The sequence below is a fragment of the Triturus cristatus genome, chromosome 1_2, assembly GCF_964204655.1.
Source record: "Triturus cristatus chromosome 1_2, aTriCri1.1, whole genome shotgun sequence".
NCBI classification, from domain to species: domain Eukaryota; kingdom Metazoa; phylum Chordata; class Amphibia; order Caudata; family Salamandridae; genus Triturus; species Triturus cristatus.
In genome coordinates, this window is record NC_140580.1 from 180,752,395 (window position 1) to 180,770,196 (window position 17,802).

At 42.3% G+C, this 17,802-nt stretch overlaps 1 pseudogene; it reads right to left on the reverse strand.

The window, feature by feature from the left end:
- Nucleotides 1-558: 558 nt before the first annotated feature.
- On the reverse strand, nucleotides 559-7,973 carry LOC146867031 (large ribosomal subunit protein uL6-like; annotated as a pseudogene).
- Between the last annotated feature and the right edge of the window lie 9,829 nt (nucleotides 7,974-17,802).

The following is a 17,802-nucleotide window of genomic DNA, read 5'->3' on the forward strand; positions in this document are numbered from 1 at the left end:
TCTAGCCCCTCAATCTGACATTTCTTGTCTGGCCTCGCTTTTTCAAATATGGCCTGTCTAAGGAGATAGTTCCCGAAAGATACCAGTACAGCCCTAGGCTTTTCGTTATTTCGAGTATGCTGCTTAATATTTAACGGGATTCGGTGAGCGTTCTGGATTTCTTGTGACCAGTTCCAGCCTGTAAGCTCAGGAGAAGCCTTGGCCAATATATCAATCATAAAGAGACGGATATCCGTCCCCCCCTTATCTTCTGGAATGCCCAAAAATCTTAAATTGTTCCTTCGCTGGCGATTTTCCTGCTCCTCATTTTTCCACTGGATATCTACCAATCTTGCCTCTTGCGACTCAACTTGTTTTTGGGCTACCGTGACATCCTTTTCCAAGTTTTCTGTTCTTGTCTCCAACATTGTAAGTCTATCCGAGATTTCTCCACACACTTTAGCAATTTTACGGACTGAACCTTGCATCTTGCGTATAGCGGTTTGTGTCCGCTTATTTTCTTGTTTGCTTTCCTCCCGATGAGCCAATACAGACTGCAGTATGGTATTCATTGTTGTATTAAGACATCTGATCCCCAGTAAATTGAGTTGTGGGCGTATAATCCCACTGCAGTTCATGTCTTTCCTGATCAGGAAGAGTAGGTGTCTGGTTGCTCTTCCTTCTGATTGCTGCAGAATCCCGCCCAATAACATCTGATTTCTTTCCCAAATCGCTCTCTTCCTCAGTTGGCACTTTGCACCTTCCACAAAGGAAGTTATGAGAATTTTTCCAAAGTTTAGTTTGAATTCATGCAATGTAGACTCAGCATTCCATCCTTCGAATGTTGGTATATTCAGTACCATGAACTGGGTATGGTAAAATAAGTGATAATGTTATTCTGACATTGTTCCATGGCAGTGAATATGTAAGTAAATAGATAATGACATATCCAAAGATAACTTGGCCTATGCATACGAACTTCTAGAATTGAAAATACCCTATCAAAAATAAAATTCTAAAATCATTGGTGGTTAGATGATCACTTTCCATCAAATACAGTAGTCAGAATGTAATGTGTTTTTTTTAGACATATTCATTATTTGCTTACTGATTTACAAGTTGAGAGGTGAAGTGTGGTTGTAGGTATGAGCAAGACTATAATGGGTAGCGGGTGAGATATTGTCACATTAATGGCTGCTTAAAGTAACACATCAGTTTATCAGTCACTTTTTTAATCAAACTATTCTAAAAGAAACAATTTTATGATGCTTGTTCTCTGCAGACAAGCCATCCACAAGCCTAGCTATGCATATACTGTGCAATCCTTTAGAGAGATGTACTCTCTCCAAACTGGAGAGATGTATTTCTCTCCAAATGCAAATTATTCCAGCCAATACAATATCTAAGTGCTGCTACGTCAGGCTTACCTCCAAGTCTGAATGGACTAAAATATCTTTCAGTTCTAGGAGCCCAGTAAGCAACACTGCCCAAGTGTCCCCCATCCTATTACGGGTTTCCTTGAATAGCCAGTACAGCCCTGCTTGATCTGACCAACATCCACTTTTCTTTAACTCAGAAAGAAATACGTTAATAATTTCAAAAACTCCAAACGGCCTTCAGCGAGCATTGAAGCTTTTTGAGGAGTTTTGCTTCCTGCGTGGACTAGAAATTAATGAGTCCAAAACTAAATTTATGTAATTTAACCCACACAAAAGATTTAGAGGAGGCATACTTTTGAACGAGCGCCCCCTGGAACAAGTTAGTGCCTTCACGTATCTGGGGGTCAAGTTACAGACCGATCTAAGGTGGGACTGACAGTTAGATATGGCCACATTGAAACATCGGCAACTATCAGGAGTTTTACAAGCAGAATTCAACACCTCATTGATAAAACCAGTTAGCCCAGTCCTCCAAATATATAACATGAAAGTGGTCAGTTCCACCTTATATGGAGCTGAACTCTGGGGGTTTTGGGAAATATGCCAAAGCTATCAGCTGCCGAATCTCTTTTATATGCAAGGTTACGAGCCTTCCACAAAGTACCCCAACACGCCCACTGCTCTACGATTTAGGCAGGAAAGCGCTGGTAGACATAGCGAGACTGCGCACTATATTACACTGGCTTAGAATTTGGTGTACCCCAGAACTGCCAACCTTTGCAGCAGGCTTAAAAGATCTAATCAGTGCTGACTGCTCCCACAAAATCAAATGGCTACGGGAGGGCAGAGCATCTTTAACAAACATGGGCATGGCAACACTCTGGCAAAACCCATCAGGTGCTTCCTTCCCCTCTAAGGAGATCCTAAAAAATAAATATTGGGAATTAGGACCCATAATATCTATAGAAATGGTGATATGTCCTCACTCACGGGCAGATTTATAGAATTCAAACCATCTCCATGCCTGGAGCAGTATTGGCACATAATAACCAAACAATTCGACTGGAAATAATATTTCCAGTTCAGGGTAGGTTCTGTACCAGTAAAATCTTATACAGCAAGATGCGCCACAGAGGGGTATAGCTCATGTCCAGCTTGCAAGGCGCAGTTGGAGTCACTGGCCCACTTGTTGTTTGTCTGCCCCGCATATGACATTCCTTGTCGATCGTAGCTGACACCAATCTGCAGGACATTGGGCACCAGAAAGAGCAAAGACGCACAAAGAATATTGTGCATGAACACTTAAGCACCTATTGCTATTGCAGTAGCAACATTTCTAGGCTGGGCTTGGGCAATTAGGTCGAAGGCATCCTAAGCGTACTGAAGATCATATTAGTCCTTCTCTAACTGAACTGGCGTACACGCAACACACAAATTTGTTATTACTGTTAGTGATTGTAATGTGCCTTTTCGTATAAAATTGTATATATTGGATTTTAATGCTTTTATGTATTGGCATTTTTATAGTTGTTTTAACCTGTTTTATCTCCTTTACCAATCCGCCATAAGAACTGAAGTATTTAATCATGGTCTTAAAACTTTGTACTTGAATTGTCATTTATGGAGTATGTATTGTGTGTACTGTGCTTTTATGACTTACTGTCGAATAAAGCTTGTTGGATTGGCTTGGATACAAGTAATAGGCACTGTTTTATGTTCTATGTATCTTTTCTATCCATCATCATTATGGAGTCTTCTAATTAAGGCCAAAGATTCATTGTCTTGAATGTTTCTATTTAATTATTAAAACACTATTGTTAGGGAAAGTATGTGCCAAAAACACTGCATACCTGAAGTGTAACTACTGGTGTTAATGCTTTTTGTTTTTTGTTGATGAATCAGTAGTAATACAGGTTTTAAAATAATCAGACTGATAGGATGACTAATCAGACTCAAGAGCAGTGTTTCCAAAGAGACATCCAAGTACAAACTCGTTGGATGTGCTGTTTCCGCTGCAACAAATCCCTGACCTAAACTTGGCCCTCCTGTACCTTGACCTATGGGCAGAAGGTAAAACTTGCCGCTCAATGCAGCTTTCTAAATTTTATACTGTTACAAAATAACATTTTAAAATAAAAAATAAACTGAAATTCACCAGTTAGTGTTAACCGAAGTACCTTACACCATGGCCATGCACAGAGTTGTTATAAATTACATCATTTCTGATGTCATCAGTGATGTTATCAATACTGTCATTGAAGATGTCATGAGTGATGTAACTTATGAGGGTATAGGCAGTGCATGGCAAGGGCACATGTTATACTTACTTCAGCTAACTCAAACTGGTGAATTTCAGTGTTTTTTATTTTAAAATGTAATTTGTCTCCCCATACACCAAAGGCGTCCGTTCAAAAGGCTGACTGACCCATGCCTACAAAGCCTTGCACAATCAAGGAACAGCCTACCTAAACCACATACTGAACTTTCACACACCCATCAGATACCTACGCTCTGCCTCCCTCTCCCTCGCTGACACCCTGCGGTACTGCCAAAGCAGACGTAATGGCTGCTCTTTCTCCTACCTGGCCGCAAAAACCTGAAACAGCCTCCCCCTCCACCTTTACACCTCACCCACCAGCACCAGGATACCCTCTCAGGGATAAGCATCGATTTACAAATCCTGATTGACAAGGGAGGAAATATTACACAGAAGCTGCTGCATTTTTGAAACTGCTTATCATATCTGATTCTGACTACTGTATCCTAGTGAATGTAGGTGATGTCCAATTGTGCCAGGTAGTGGTGCCTGCAAGTGTCTGCAAGTGTCGCCAAACACACCACTCATTTCACTTAAAGCTGTCTCAAAGTCGCTCATACTTCAACGTCTAATGCAAATCTGCTGCATGTAACCCAATAGGACTAAGCGCAAGCACCTTGTCCGCCTCTGACTTACATTCGCTGATGGTGGCCTGCACCACAAAGAATCTTTTATCTGCATTCAAAAGCTCCCTGAACACTATTTTGGGGATTTTTACTCCATCACATCTGGCAACGTATATTAACAGTGCCCATTTCCTGCCTTTCTATGCAATCTGATTCTTAGCAGAGGTCTGGCTTGCACCTCTCCTTTCCGCTTGGCTTGTTGATTTTTAACTGAGTCTGTATATGGTCAATGATATAGTTGCGCCATCAACATAACAAATTCCTGGCTATATGACCATATTTCTCCATGTCAGATATATATTCCACAAGTGCTAAAGAACATGTGGAATTTCTTTAAGCGCTCTCTCAATGCTCAAGGCCTGATTCTATTGACCACAATGACCAAGGCAGATGGCTTATCTCATTAATTACAAAAAACAACTCCTCCCTTTACGTAACAAGCATTTATGCCTGATGATGGACAGCCCAACATTCTAGTCATCTCTTAGCCTGATAATTCTTGAAATTCCACCCAACAACAAGCTTAGTTCAGCAGGAGACTATAGCCTACCCTATGACACCACCCTGGACAGATTATCACAATATACATACAGCCCAATTGCTCATTTGTTCTGGTTCATAACTTTGCAGAGGAAAATAACTAACTGATGTTTGGCACCTTCATATCCAACGGGTAGTGATTTTACCTTTTATCTCATTGCCTCCTCCGAGCCCGGAAGGAGTTCTAATTCAGGATCATCAATCAACCAGCTGTTCAAACTTTAGCTGTGTACCCCTCTGGATATGCTCGTCGGCCTCCAAGGGGTAGTGGGTTCAAAGCATTAGTAGTATTCGGTCCTTAGAGATCGTCATGTTTTGATGCCAAAATCCATCAGTGCTTGCTTTCCAATACTCCTTAAATACTGTATTCTCTAGTGTCTCTCACCAACTCGCGATCTAGTGACTTAAATGAGAACTCCTTCTGTTCTGAGGGGTTAATAGATTTATTCTTGTGAATTTCCAACCACCAAGGGCTGTCACACTTACTTCTTTTGTCCTGAAAAGGACCCTACTTGATGTACCTACAAACACATATATATATACAAGGTCAAAACGTCGACGTACAACCGTCTCATGTCCTGGCTCACTATAGCAATTAGTTCAAGAAATAGGACTAGCTAAAGTGAAAGACCTGAAAAGGACGGAGAATTTATGTTATTGTCTTCTTTATTGTTTGAATTTGAAAGGTCACCCATTTGCACTATATGTCACCACAGTCACACATTGAATTGTCTGATTATTTGTTATTGTGTTTTCTTTGTCAGACAACCCCCATTGGTATTATCTTTTTGTAAAAAACTGTTTACACAATTGGCGAGAAAAATAGAAAAACAGAACAAATAATTTAATAAATATATATTTTTGATAAAAACTTACTGACGTGTGGTACATTTCTAAAAGCTCACTATTGATTGTGAAAGAAATAATCAGGTTCTGAACCAGTACCCCGTGGTATTTTGTTCTTTGGTAAAAGAAAACTCAATCAAAAAAATTGAAATAATAAAAAGTAAACTAATCAATGTTTCTCACCCTGATTGCTGCTTTCTAACAGAAATGTTTTCATAGTGGCATGACTTCCCTCTGCCCGATGGTGTAAAGAACACCCTGACTAATTACAATTGCTCTCAATACAGACAACAACCTTTTTCACATTATGTTGTAAACAGACCCCCGCAGAGCTATCGTCATGAACGGCCTTCCAAGTCAAACGCAGCAGATTAAACATTCACTGTAATGATTGACATCTAGAAGTGCTGTGTTCAATTCCTGTTGCCATGGCAAAAAATGTTGTTTTTTCATTCAATATGTTCTTAGGTGTTTCTAAAAATATATATGCTCTCTTTGCACTTTTAGATAGAAATGGATCACCTTTGATCTCTGACAGTGGCTGATAATATAATATACTAAATGTGGAATTGTATAGACTGGAGATACACTATAGAAGTCCCAGCAGTAAGAGCTCCTACTTAAGAATCAAATTACCCTACCTTTGCATGTTCGTTTAAGGAATAACTAGAGGCATCTGTAGCTGCATGACACATATCGGCTGTGATGTATGCTGCACCATGTTTGGAGCATATCTTCGGACCTCATGCACCACAACGAACAACCCCTACAGAGGACATGCTACATCCAACCCCCTTCCAACCCAGTGGCCAATGAAATACGAAGTGCCTTTCAACCTTGTCAAGGGTATGCAGAGCTACACAAATAGCAAACAATAAAATACAATGCAGCGAGTACCAGATTACCCAAAAGAAAATCCAGAAATCCGTCCCTGCAGGTTTACTACCTTCCATGTGTTACAAACTACCGAATTTTAGGAATTTACTAATGTTTTTAGGAGTACTCCGATAATCCTGTGACAAGAATATTCTTGGAAAATGTTTGTGAATTCCCACAAAGCACTTTAGCAATTCAATTGCACATGTGAAATGTCTTTGGATTTATGCAACTGCACCATTTAAAAATGCTTTCTATACAGGAAAGCACCTTTCATACACCCTTACTAATTTGGAGATGTCTTTTTCCTACCCTGGGAAAGCATTTCAACTGCTCCTGACAAGAGTAAATCCTGGACTGTATCCAGGTAGGAATGGGCCACACATAAGTGTGTGAATACCAAAAAACCTGTGTATTCTCAAACGTTCCGGTGCATCCCTAACCAGGAACACCCACTACTGGAGACATTTTAATTTTTAATTTTGCACCACAAAAATCTTTTTGATGATATTCCGGTAGACCCTTCATGTTTACAGAAATGCTTCAGTTGGTGGCATAGACACCAAGCATATTCTTCTAGCTGCTGGACAGTGCCCTTCTCTGAAACATAGATACCATCCAAGAACTTTCGGATATCCTTGTTCTTTACAGGGGTGGCTTGCTGGATCAAGGCAGCTGAATTGGAAACCAGTTCAATGTCATTCATTTTTCATTTCATTCCACTTTATTCGATTAATTAAAATCATAAAACGGCACACAACATATACATTTCATATACACATACAAAATAAAATAAATAACACTATTACATTCATCATAAAACCAGTTTTAAAAATAGTTCAATGTCATTCACTTCAAGAATCAACTCGTCCTTCTGGGCTTGAGAAAGTGCACAGTTAACACCTTGCCTCATGCTCACTCTGCGGATGTACTTCTCCCCCAAGAAGTTATGGATTTCTACTAGCGGGCCAGTGTCCTGAATGACTACATTAACCTCTTCGACGCCGATGACGGAACGGTTCCGTCATGCACGCCGGTTGGGCTGTGCTTATGACGGAACCGTTCCGTCATGGCCCCGCCCGCGCTCAGAACTTTCAGCACTGCGCGGGAATCCGCGCAGCGCTGAAGAGGTTAATGGGGAAATGAGCATACACTGACCTCATCTTGTAACGAAAGCCCAATGTGACACCCTTGATCATGTTTTGCACATGGCTGCAGATTGTGCGCACCGTGGCCAGCTCTTTGCGATTACCACACCATTTGTCAACACAAAGCTTCCTATGCTTCTTGCCTATGGGTCAGAGCTCAACATTAATATGATTGCAGTCACGGCAAAGACTTCCCCTTCATAACAATAGTGCGCCCTTTCAAGGTGATGTTCACAGTCTGGTTGTTGAGAATGGTTCTCATTCTCGCAGGAGACCGAGGAAAAAAAAGCTACTGGTGTAGAAATTACAAAAGCATACTGTTACTCTATCAATAGGTAATACTTAGACTGGACAAAATATTAATGTATCATGTGTAATTCATAAAATGTCAGAATTTTGAGTTACCTGAAATCCACAGATTTTCTTGGAATTTTTCAGTATGCAGTTTTGCATAATTTCCATCCACAAGAAACTAGTTGACATAAAAAATGTCCCAACAAGAAACATTTCTCTGGAGGCTATCTTCTACTGGTATCTTTTGAGTTTTTATTTTTCCAAAGAATGTCCTTGTTTGAAAAGCAATCACCCAAGATACTGACAAACTGTGTTTTGCACCAAAACATATTTTCTCACAACCTGTATGAAACACAATTTTATAATGCATATATCTAAGCACCAAATTTAAATGTACCCTCATAAACAGCCATTTGCACAAGTAAGTGAGACTTATGTTTGGCAAATTACTTTTGGAATCACGGTAGGAGATAGGGAGGCAATTGATAAACTGCTCACATCCTGTCCACTGTTTGTCCTAAATGTAATTCACATATTGATTATTCCACATTGTGAGCAATAGGTTAGCAGTAACTATAATTCATGATCTGTTTGAGTGTTGGCTGTGCATCTGCTTATGGACATTTCGTTGGTGCAACAGACGAGTCAAATGAGTGCTTGCATTGTAATGCATCCACATCTTGATATAACTCTATTGGTTCTTCTTGCCGGCCTTCACAATCTTTAAAACCAGTTGCATAATTTCCAAAGCCATCATGAAGAGCACACTGTTTATCTGGTGGTTCTCTGCAGACGCACAGCCTGAACATGATCAGACAGCAGAATAAGTGTAAACTAGAAAATACAAGCAGCAGCCATTCCATCTATGCACCCAGGATCTGGAACAGATACCCCATTAGGACTGCCTCAATACTGCTCCAATTCAGGAAAGAGTTGAAGACTCACCTCTTGAAAGAACACTACATAGCAATATATTAACTACCTACAACTCAAATTTCCCTCCTATCTCTAGTTGACTCTGTTTGTCTTTGACCCTGTTCAGCCCTCCGCTGACGTTTTGGCTAGGTTCGGCAAACAGGAAAACCATTTACATACATACATACAGTGCCTAGATGGTGAAGTGTTCTTGCATTGCCATGGAAGGTGCATTACTACCCTTAACTTGAATATCTTTCATCATCTTGCAATGGTAGCTAGAATATTCAAAACACAGAACAGGTGTGTTTACAACTAGCCCCTTAGTTCACATCCTTCCCTGCATCTCACCCCATTGCTTCTTTCTGTCTATCTCAGGCCTCTGCCTGTCTGGATCCGGATGATCCTCCAACCCCCAAGTGACCCATGTTGATAAAACCTCACCCACAATGTTTTGTGCTGACGCTCCTCCACGACCATAGGCGTACATGCTGTGGCTTGCCTGTGGAGATTATGATTTTATTTAGCAGCTAACTCAGGATTTTACTGTAAAATGTATTAGTACAGTTTAAAATCAAATTTTCTAATAAAAAAGCTAATAATTTTGCTGTTCCCAAATCCTGAATGTGTAAACTCAATGATTGCAGTTAATGGATACCTAAATAATATATTAAGCACAGATACTGTGAAGCAGGGTTTACAATTTCAAGTGTGTTTGCTAATATAGAGACTTTGCAGTTTGCTACAAGTGCCAGGGACATTCTAATATAGCATTTAGATTTTGCCAGTATGTTTTGCTATTAAGTGCATTGCACAAACAGGTTCAAGAACGTATGTTAATGGTGCCCCTGTTAGACCTGGCACCATTGGCGTGAGTCTCCCTTCCTTTTTACGCTGTGTCTCCTCTGTTTTTGCTGGTTATAGATGCTCTGGGCGCTGTGGCGCTGCCATTCAGTGCCACAGCGCGAATGCTCCCTTTGTAAAGATGACATATGAATTGGTACATCCATGATTGGCTTATTCAGTTTACCTGTTAGTCCCTAGTAGCGTGGCCGGTGTGTGCCCAGGGCTGGTAAACCGAATGCTGCTGGTGGGCCTGCAGCACTGGTTTGTGCCACCCACAGAAGCAGCTTGTAAAGTGTGTCTCAGACCTGCCACTGCAGTGTCTGCGTGCAGTCCAGAACTGCCATCTTGGCTGTGAAGTGCACCCGCTTCCCAGCCCCTAAAACCTTCCCTTGGCATCATGTAAGCCCCCCTTATGATAGGGCGCATTGTATGTGTAAGGTAGGACATGCCCTGTTGTATGTAGCATGTTCTAGTAGTGAATTACACCCAATTTCGTTTTTCACTACTGTAAGGCTACCTGTTCTCCATAGGCCAGAATGGGAGGTCTGGGCTATTACATCCTATAGTCCTAACTGACCCACAGAACATGGTAGAAAAACGAATCTAGTATGCCTGAGCTCAGAATATTAAAATACATCTTTTAGTGAAGGTTATTTTTATATTCTGTGTTTGAAACTACCACTTTTAGAGTATAGGTACTTTCTTGCCTAAGCCTTCCAGTTGCTCTGCTATTATGTGTATTGGCTGTCTGGTTTTGGAGGGACAGGGCAGGCTGAGTCAGACCTGGGTTGAATAGAGCGACCTGCCTAGGTGTGAGGGGAGTGGTAGCTCCTGCACTTGAATAGGGCTGTGCCTGGCAAGGTGAAAGCTGGCTCCACCTCCCACTGTGCGTCTGAGGCAGACCCCCACTTTCTGAAAGGAAGGATGCAGCCTGATCAACAAAGTGCTCCAGGGCTGGGCAAAACTGGTTCTGGCTGGGTTCAGAGGCTTGGGACCCCTAAGAACAAAGACTTTGGGGGTATAAATATTTGTGCACAAACCCCTACAATTGGTATTGCTCCTGGATAACAAGAAGAACCTCTGTCCGTGTGGCTACAGGAATCTGCAAGAGAAGGGCTGTCCTTGTGCCTTGTATGCTGTTTCTGGGACTGGCCTGCAGCTGCTACTACTGGACTTCAAGAAGAGGAAAAGAACTTTGATTGGACTTTTATTTTTGCTACAGCAATCACCCAAGGGCTAGAAGAGAGCTAGCCTCCTGCTGGAGTCTCAGGCACATCAGACTCCACCATCAGCCTCCTGTTTCCTCCCAGCGAGGATAACTATCTGCAGGTGAGGCTCCTGTGTGTTCCAGGACCTCTATTTCTACTGTTGAGAAGAGAGCGCTGAAAATCGTCGCTAACCTCCGTTAGCGAGCCGCTGCAGCTGGTGAGTAATAAATCCAAGACGATGCGATAGTTCTCAGGAAGCTTTAATGACTTTTACCACCGACAGGTTTCCTTAACAGGTCTTCTCTCCAACGTCTCCTCTGCCAGAATGTCCATCTCATTCAGAATCATGAGATCCACATTCTGTCACTAGGACAACAACTAGATTCCATAACAAGACATTAAGCAACATGCAAATTACAACACATCCCCTTTACAACAAAACAAAAACTTGAAACAAAATAAATGATACAACTTTATGCAGAAGAAACAACATACCCATAGTCCCACACAAACCCAGGACTTAAGACATTTGAGGTAATAGATGTTAATATAAAACATAATCCTCATATTTTGAAGGTATGGATCTCTGTCTACATGATCTTGCAATACAACCACCCTTACCCTCTGGAACACAACTAGGAACACTGGTTGTACCCAGATTCATACCATCGAACTTAACCAACCTAGACATACTCCAAGTACAACCATTATTCAAAGTTACAACATTTTTTTTTATCCTTGTGATGACAAAAGGACCAGAAAAATTTGTCACTCCTTTATGGCAATGTTTCACTTTCTTCACCCAAACTTTATCACCTACATTCCACACCTTCACCTTCACAGACCTTTTGTCATCATAACGTAATTTGTATCTTCTTTGATACTCAAGAAGCTTAGTTTTTTTCTCTTCCGCACTCACACCCTTGCTCACCCACCCTGGAAGCCAAACAGGATTTAACTTAGAACTCGCCAATCTTCCTCTCAACGCCTCAAAAGGAGACTTTTGGGAAATCACATTGGGAGCTGTACGATGTGCCCACCAAGTCTCTCTCAACACCTCTCCCAAAGGAACCTTAGTATCCAAAGCTCTCTGGACACAACTTTTGACCACCCTATTCATCCTTTCTGTGAGACCATTCGCTTGTGGGGAATACAACGCAGTCTTTTGATGCACAATGCCTAAACCCACAAGAAAATCTTGCATTTCCTGTGAGACAAATTGTACCCCATTGTCTGTCACCAGGTACTTAGGCACACCTTCTGAAACAAAAACATCCTTCAGAAACTCAATCACCGTCTTGGAATTCACCGTGCCCATGCACTTAGTGACCACCCACTTAGAGGTATAGTCCACCAACAATACAACAAACCTCTCCTGGCATGGCATCAACTCCAAAGGGCCCATGATATCCAACCCCAACTTAGTCCAAACCGCATCTGGAACTTCCACTGGTGACAGGGGAACTTGATTGGTCACATGAGACTTGTCATTGTTGGCACACAAATGACAATCTTTCACCACTGACTCCACCATGCTATCCATCCCTGGCCACCAATACCTTTCCCTGACTCTCCCTTTCGTGAGACTCCTACCAAGATGCCCTTCATGAGCCAAGTTGATTACTTTATCTCTGAGAGTAACAGGCGGAACCAACCTATCACCTCTCAATAACTTGTCCTCACAAAAAGTCAAATCATCCCTAACACACCAAAACGGCTTTAATACAGGATCAAGATCTTGAAAATTAGGCCAACCTCTAGCTACAATCCCTCTCAAAAGCAGAAAAACTTCATCTTGAGCAGCACTAGACGACCACTCTTCCTCTGAAATCGTCTCCTCCACCACCCAATTCACACATGGTGGCTCCTCCCAGACCTCATCCCCACCTACCGGTAACCTGGACAGACAATCAGCTGACTTGTTGTTCAAACCAGGTATATAATGAACACGAAAATTGAATTCCTGTAGTCCTTCACTCCACCTTTTAAGTCTGGGAGTCAAATGATCACTATGGTGACTAGAATATATTTGAACAAGAGGACGATGATCACACTTCACCTCAAACGGAATCCCCCACAAGTAAAACTTAAAATGGTGTATCGCCCAATATACACTCAACGCCTCTCTTTCAATACACGAGTAGTTAGCCTCTGCATCCCTAAGGGCTCTGGAAGCAAATGCCACAACTTTCTCCTCCCCATTCTCCACCTGCGAAAGCACCGCCCCCAAACCCTTAAGACTGGCATCAGTCGTAAGAATGGTTTTTAACCTTGCATCAAAATGCCCCAAAGTTGGCATGGCTCCGATTTCTGACTTGACCAGCTCAAAAGACTTCTCACACTCCGGTGACCAAACAAAATGCGCTCCTTTCTTTAACAAAACCCTAATCGGTTCCACCACACTGGCAAACCCCCTCACAAACTTGGAGTAAAACTCCGCCATACCAAGAAAAGATCTGACCTGTTCCTTGTTCTCTGGAGCAGGAGCCATCATAATACTCTCAGCCAACTTAAACTTTGGTTGTATGCCATCACCAGAAATGACATGACCTAAATATGTTACCGATTTCAATCCAACCCTACACTTTTCCTTCTTGAGTGTAAGACCTCTATCTCTCAGCTTACTCAATACCAACCTCAACATTTTTTCATGCTCACTTCCACATTTCCCGTAGACCAAAATATCGTCTTGAAAAAACAAGACATTGGGAAGATCTCCTAACCCCATCTTCATAATCCTCTGAAAACATGCTGCTGCCGAAGCTAGCCCAAAAGGCATTCGTAAAAATCGGTAAGCTCCTAAAGGAGTAACAAAAGATGTTAGGTGTCTCGAACTTTCATGAAGCTTAACTTGATGGTACGCAGACGACAAGTCCAACACACTAAAGATTTTTGCCCCCTTCAACAAACTAATACACTCAGAAATGTTTGGCAAAGGCTGTCGATCCACCCAAATCCATTCATTTAATCCACGCAAGTCCACACACATCCTCACGGCAGACCCACCATCCTTGGGTGCTAAAACTATCGGAGACAACCACTCTGATGCCTCGATCTCTTCAATCACCCCCAAACCCAGTAACCTCTTCAACTCTAACTTTAACGGCTCCATCATCAGGTTCGGTACTCTGCGCACTTTATGTACACAAGGTCTGGCCTTATTCTTCAAAATAATTCGGTGCTCAAAACCACTCAAACATCCCAAGGCATCAGTAAACACATCCGGAAAATCCTTGACCAACTCCTCACTGACATCCCCACCATCAATTGACGCAATCTTCCCACATGAACACATTTCATCCAATAGCATGACTTGGTTTCTCGGATTGGTAGCATTGGGATTCAAAATTATTCCCAAATCACGTTGATGCCTCCATCCAAGTAAATTATCTCCCCTCACAGCAATGTACACTTTACCTGTTATTTCTTTCTGTTTAAAAGTGATCCTAGCAGTAGTATAACCTACAATGTCCACTCGAGAACCCCCATAACTAAAAGGAGCAATATCTGGAGGTTGCAACACTACACTTTCCAATCCAACTACCTCATCCCAGATTTTGTTACCAATTAGTGTGAATGGAGAGCCAGAGTCAGCCATGACAGTGAAATTGTTATTATCCACCAAAATGTCACAAAAAGGCATAACCACCTTCCCGGAATCTACTTTGTCTTCTACCACTGAAATATTCGATATAACCAAAGTACGAATCTTGTCAGAAGAACTTTCCGCATTGTGACTTTTCCTTGAAGATTTACAAACCCTGGCATAATGTCCCTTAACTCCACAATTTAAACATACTGACTCTCTGGCATAACAATTAGGAAAATTTGAGGAATGCGAAAAACTTCCACATCTGTAACAGCGTACTCTCTTAACATCAATGCTATTCTTCACCTCCCTATCAAAAGTACGCTGTTGACGAGGATCACGCTCATTCCGCACTTGAGTATCCTTCTCTCTCTTGCCAGCGGTATTTGTATGAGTGTTCTTGAAAGTACTCTTATTCTTTGATCCTGATGACACTTTGGCAATACCATCAGAAAAATCATTCTCATCATCACATTCCGACATAGAGTGCACACTTCCTTGGGGTCTTTTCACATTTTCACTGTGGGTTTGATCAATATCCTCTTTGTCTTTCCTGATCTCCTTCACCCACGAGGACGTATTTTCTACCCCTTCCACAATTGCGATTGCTTCAGTTAGTGAGGGATTTTTAGACAGTAACTTCCCTTGTACCCTTGAACTATTGGTGCATCTGACGAGTTGATCCCTTACCAAGGAATCTGACAACTCTCCAAAGTCACACGTACGTGCTAATGTTTTTAAAGAAGCAACATAAGTACCAACTTTTTCAGTAGGACCCTGAACTCTTGTGAAGAACCTATGACGTTCCAAAACCACATTAATCCGTGGACCAAAATATTGTTCTAACATAGTCATGGACATTTCATAAACATCTGATGGTTCTCCGTCCCCATTACCAATAGTTAGAGGATCCATACTGTCATAAGTGTTTCTGCCTTCAACACCTAAATTATGCAATAGTATTGCTTGTTTTCGTACAGCAGAAAATTTTTCTCCCCCAATGGCCACTAAATAAGAGTCAAAAAGATTTCTCCATCTTTTCCAAGGAAGAAGCGGTTCCCCCTTATCTGATAAAAATGCTGGTGGTTGAGACATGCTGGTGGAAGTTGCCATATTTTATGATGTATTTAAAATGTTTCCCCTCAAAAATCAAATGAATTGTCTCACCTTAAATGTTCTTCACCAACCAGAAACCAGTTTTTGATGAAAGAACCAAGAAAATCGCTAAACGCGATGTTAAATTAGTTGCCCAAACCAAAATGGCTGCCAGGCTTACTGACGCAATGTATTAACATCGCCCAATCTAAGATGGCCGCCACGTTTTATGCGTAACGTAACGCGAGCGTCAGTATCACCCTGTAACCATCCAGCGTTGTAGAAGCTGCGTGTTTCCATGGAGTCAGCAACGCGCATGAGCCAGCCGTGAGAGGATTGTTGTCATGGAGCCAGCAGCGCGCGTATGTGCTCGCGAAGCTTCAAACGAGTAAGTGAGCAACGGTTCACCAACTCCAAATGAAATCCAAAACGCTGTAAAATCGCTGAAATATCCTTGTGATGTAAATCCAAAATAAATCCAAGCCAGCAGCTGAAGGTAGCCTCGTAGTATGAAACTTTAAGTCCAAGTCCAATCAAATATGGGTTCGCAGGGGAATCGGTGGTAGTAGCTTGTCCCCAATCAAGCAACTCGTCGCCAGTAATAAATCCAAGACGATGCGATAGTTCTCAGGAAGCTTTAATGACTTTTACCACCGACAGGTTTCCTTAACAGGTCTTCTCTCCAACGTCTCCTCTGCCAGAATGTCCATCTCATTCAGAATCATGAGATCCACATTCTGTCACTAGGACAACAACTAGATTCCATAACAAGACATTAAGCAACATGCAAATTACAACAGTGAGCGTGAGAAATATCGCCGCTCCGCTGTCGCCGAGCGCTCGCTAACCCCGAAGATCGTCGCAGCACCTGTCTGCGGGCCTGAAAACGCCCGCTATCTGAAGATCGTCGCAGCACCTGTCTGCGGGCCTGAAAACGCCCGCTATCTGAAATCATCGCAACAGGATCATCGCAGCGCGGACGCCGAGCGTTCGCCATTTTCCCCGCATCGAATCCGGATCGTCGCTCCCTCGCGGAGCGCCATCTTTGTCAACGCAGCAAGATCGCACACGCAGCAGGCCCGGTGCATCATCCTCCCTTCGCGGCAAGGATTTTATCGCATCACCGGATCAGCGTGAAGAAGTTTGTCGCTTTGTCCTGCCCGCAACCCAGCGCATCATCCTCCCTTGCGGTAAGGATTCAACGCATCGCTGGCTAGCGTGAGGAAATCTATCGCAACAACTCCTTAGCGACATTTTTGTTCCTTTGCTCCAGGAACCAGATACTTTGTGAGTAAAAGGGTCGCAGAGACCCCTGCCTTGAACCAAACATCATTTTGTGCATCCTGAACTATTTTTCCTTGCAGCATTTCTAAAGTAATTATATTTTTATAGTATTGTGGATTTTTACTGTTATTGGTCTTGTGATTAAGTCTATATAAAAAAATACCTATTTTTCATAACTACTTGAGTGGTGTCCATTTGTAGTGTTACTCATTATATTACTGTGTATGGTCATAAATGCTTCACACACTGCCTCTGAGATAAGCCTAGCTGCTCGTGCTACGTTACCACAGGGTTGAGCAGGGGTTGTCAAAGGGTGTAGGCTGCTTACTCTGACTTAGGAAGAAGGGTCCCTACTTGGACAGTGGCCAGCCATTGCCAACTAGAGACCCCCATTTCTAACATTGGTGGTCAGCGGTGAGGATCTGGACTTGCATTTATGATTGCATACAGTAATTATAGTGTACACTACTAGTGAGTGCAGACCATAACATAACCACGTACGTTGTTGAGATTTTTTGATTCTATTTTTGATCGTTATTGCCACAATGGGCAAGCCCAGATCCAACGCCTCTGAGGATCTCTCCTGGGAAGAAGAGAAATTAGACACCTACAATGCCAAGCAGCTCAAATGTTTTTGCAAACGCTTCACAGTCCCTATCACAGGTCTCACTAAGAGGGAAGAGTATTACAAGGCGCTGAAGGCCTGGTTAGAAGCCAGGGATGCCCCTAGGAATGAGGAAGGGCCTGTGGAGGGGGAGAGAATGCAGGAGAGCAGCCGGAAGAAATTGTAGATTTGGTAGGGGATCAAGCAGTTTCCAGCCCGGGCAATAGCGTGTCCTCAAGGGGTCTGTCTCCAGAAG